This window comes from Poecilia latipinna, unplaced genomic scaffold (genome assembly GCF_001443285.1).
Source record: "Poecilia latipinna isolate Pla-1442-1.1 unplaced genomic scaffold, P_latipinna-1.0 Scaffold2283, whole genome shotgun sequence".
Taxonomy (NCBI): domain Eukaryota; kingdom Metazoa; phylum Chordata; class Actinopteri; order Cyprinodontiformes; family Poeciliidae; genus Poecilia; species Poecilia latipinna.
The window spans coordinates 48,232-51,724 of record NW_015114899.1 but is presented as its reverse complement, the minus strand read 5'-3'; the positions used below and the strand labels follow the sequence as shown (position 1 = coordinate 51,724).

At 34.6% G+C, this 3,493-nt stretch overlaps 1 long non-coding RNA gene across 1 annotated transcript in view; it reads right to left on the bottom strand.

Annotated features, from left to right (window-relative positions):
- Positions 1–1,066: 1,066 nt before the first annotated feature.
- LOC106937135 (uncharacterized) overlaps positions 1,067–3,493 on the bottom strand; it is a 38,112-nt gene continuing 35,685 nt past the window's right edge. Inside the window, exon 4 of the long non-coding RNA XR_001422325.1 lies at positions 1,067–1,337. This is a non-coding gene — a long non-coding RNA (uncharacterized LOC106937135). The remainder of the gene's footprint in view (positions 1,338–3,493) is intronic.

Here is a 3,493-nt window from a genome sequence, read left to right as displayed (position 1 = left end):
ATTCAATTTAATTTAATCCAATAAACTTCATTTATCCCTGTGGGCATGTTTTCATGGTGGATAAAAATATATTAAAACAACACACTGGCAATGAATATAAAGAGTTACCAATTCACATAACACTCAGCCCCACACAATCACAAATACCTGCTTTAAACAGCTAGACATTACAACTATAAGTGATTAGTTTTTGTTAATCTTTCAAACTATACGGGCTCAGTTAGGGTTACAGAATAGTTTAAAACACAACAAGCAACAGAAAATATTTCAAATGAAAACACATTTGTGATCATCAAGTATAAACAATAGGTCAAAAATGTAACAATTGGCAAAGAAAAATGTTTTTCTCTTTCCAAATGCCCCAAACATCCCCGACTGCCCTACCCAAGACAACTTCAAACCTCAGCAATGTTATTCTGCCTACTGTGGTTTTAATCACATTCTTTCAGATCCTGCTTTACATGCAATGGACATTTTTTTTCAGCAATTTTGAGCTTTATAACCTAGCTTTAAATCACCTTCCATGCATACACTTCTCTATTTGGGGCTTCAGAGAAGACCAGGCATCCATGTCATCACTACCTTCCATACAGTTTCTCAGGCAAGTTTATTTTTCTCTGCATTTGTTCTCTCTCAATTATTCATCACACTCATGTTGTCTTGTTCATCACCAGATAAGAGGAGGACTAAGTCCTGCATAAATATATTGCACAGTTTGTGGCTAGCACAAACATACTCACTAAAACCAAATATAGACTCACCATTACCTCTGTGGTTAGCTTTGCCTCAGTAGTTACAGGAACTGGTTGAGGGATCTTCATTATTGTAAAGACATGGCCCAATATTATTGGTCATGTTGGTAAAATCATATTTAAGCAACATTTTGATGCATGTATAAAATTATTGAAGCTTAATCAAAAAGTCAAACTAAGGGGCCTGACAAACTGATCAACTTAGTTTATCATCAAACTGTAACAAAAAAAATATGCTTTGCAGAAAGTCTGCAGTGAACGTCCAAATTTTCAGTCTTAAATTTTTGCTAAAATTGACTATGTATTGGGAACAGTTTTTTTTTTTTTTTTTGGAAATTACTCCAAATTCAAAAACTACAATAATTCCTTTTCCTCATAAACATTATTGATAATTTAGCTCCTGTTCCTTTTATAAAATGATTAGCATTCAAACCAGCATCTGTACATGGAACAGGAAGTCTTGGCCTGGTTATCCTTCATTCATTATCTGGATGTGTGCTGGCAGCGCTGGAATCCCCCAAACATCGGCTGCTGTCCCCAGACACTACATCATCAGATGAAAACAGATGGGCTTCCAAGGAAAATCTGCAAAAGAATAAAAAATAAAATAAATTGTGCGCATTATGGTGGAAAAAAAATACCGCAAAGTTAATGTATGATTACTTGTCTCCTGCATGGATGCACGTCTTAAATATTATAATATCTTGCAAAATTTTGTTTCTTGCTAAATGTGACTCTTTCTGTGCTGTGTTCAAGCACTGTAACTTCCTATATTGCACTCAAAAAGTAACCAAATCAGGTTCCCAATAAAATCTAGTTTGTAAATTACTGTCAGAGACGTTTGAGTTCAACAAACAAATATAGTCTGCATGCTCTCCTGGAAGCTGTACCATCAGCTTTGTGAGCTTGTCTTTCATCTATAACCATAACACACTCTTTGAAAGTATAGGGATGCACTGACATTTGAAATAGTAATAAAGACTTTCATTCATTTTCTATGCCAACTTTTGCAAATGGGCTGGTACACGCTGGACAGATTTTCCATCAGTCAGGTCCACAAGGAAGCATTGAGAAATTTAAGAAAAACATGCATGCTCAAACTCAAATCTAATCCAAAATACTGTGGCAAGTTAACCTATCATGCATATTTTTGGATTCAAGGAAGTCAAAGTTCCAGAGAAACCCCAATATGAGAACAAGATAACTCCATGCAAAAAGGGCCAAGTTGGAATTTGAAATCCAAAAGTTACCGCAAACAACTATGTCCCCCATCTAGCTCTACTAGCAAATAAAAATAAAAAAAACAACTTCACATTGTATTCGACATGAAATAGGACAGTGTGACAATGGAAAATAAATATGTGCTGGAGGACTGTTCAATAATCCTGAGGAAAACAGAAAACAACTGCTAGTTGCTGTTTAAGAAAAGGTGGCTTCAAGCTGTTGAGCGACTCAAAAATCATATGATCAGGTGAAAAAGAGAAAAACATTTTGCTTTCAAAGCCACAGCAGTTTGTCTTCTCAGATCCTAAACACTGACAGTGTCTTGTTAAAAGAAAAGGTAATGGATCACAGCAACGTAAAACACCAAAGCTCAATTCAACAGCTTGAAACAAAGCTTTGAAGCTCCATGATAGGAAATGAGAAAATCTGAGCAACGGTTACATGATGCAAAGTCAACAGCGATGAAAGGAGGCAGATTTAATGATAAACAGTGTGTTGTCACAAAAAAATATATATAGAATCAGACAAAAACAAAAAGTAGAAAGTACTGTCAAAATGCCTCAGTTTATAAACAATCCTAAAGAAATAGGATTGTTTATAGTAAAAATAAATGGAGTGTATATAGAAAATCTCATATTTTTGCTGTCTGAGAAGTCATAATAATAGGCGTTTGATCCAAACACATTACATGCTTGTTTGTGATTAAATTTGAATTGTGTGGGTCAATCTAGCAACATAATGGATGTAGCAGGGGGTTTAACCAAATATTTTACAAAAGGGAACACCATATTATTACCTGTAATAAGTTATTTTACAAAACAGCAAGCACAGAAATGTTATGGCAAAAGCACAATTGTGCAGAAAACGGTGCAGGATCCTAAAATTAAGATATTCACTTACTTTGTTTCACCCTGTCTGTAGCTGAGGCTTCTCACCTCTTTGTCAGACTTCCAAAGTACGCTAGCTCTGATCCAGCTGTTCATCCTCACCAGCATAAGAGGGAGAAAAGACTATCAGATATCAGTGAGACTGCCATTGCCCAAAGCTAGATCAAAATCCACCCGAAGCTGTTGCAAAGTACCGTGGCTTGATAATCTTTGCTGATTTGATCCTATCTACTGGCAGGCAGAAGAACCCCCTTCAAAGAAACCCAGATAGTTGAATGACTGAAACTATCTGCAGACTCTGTGTTGCAGGAACTCTTTACCGTATATAATTTAAAAACAAGACAGGTGAAAAACAGAAAGTAAAAGAGAAGGGATTGAAGCTCACCCTAATATTTTTAAACAATGCTTAGGAAGCTTGTAACTACTGTACATGGCAGAAAAAGTGTTTTTTTTTATAAATAAATAAATAAATAAATATATATATATATATATATATATATATATATATATATATATATATATATATATATATATATATATATATATATATATATATATATATATATATCACAGCTAATGGAGATGCGATGCTATAAACAGCGGATATTCACTTTGCTCAGGAAGGTTAGG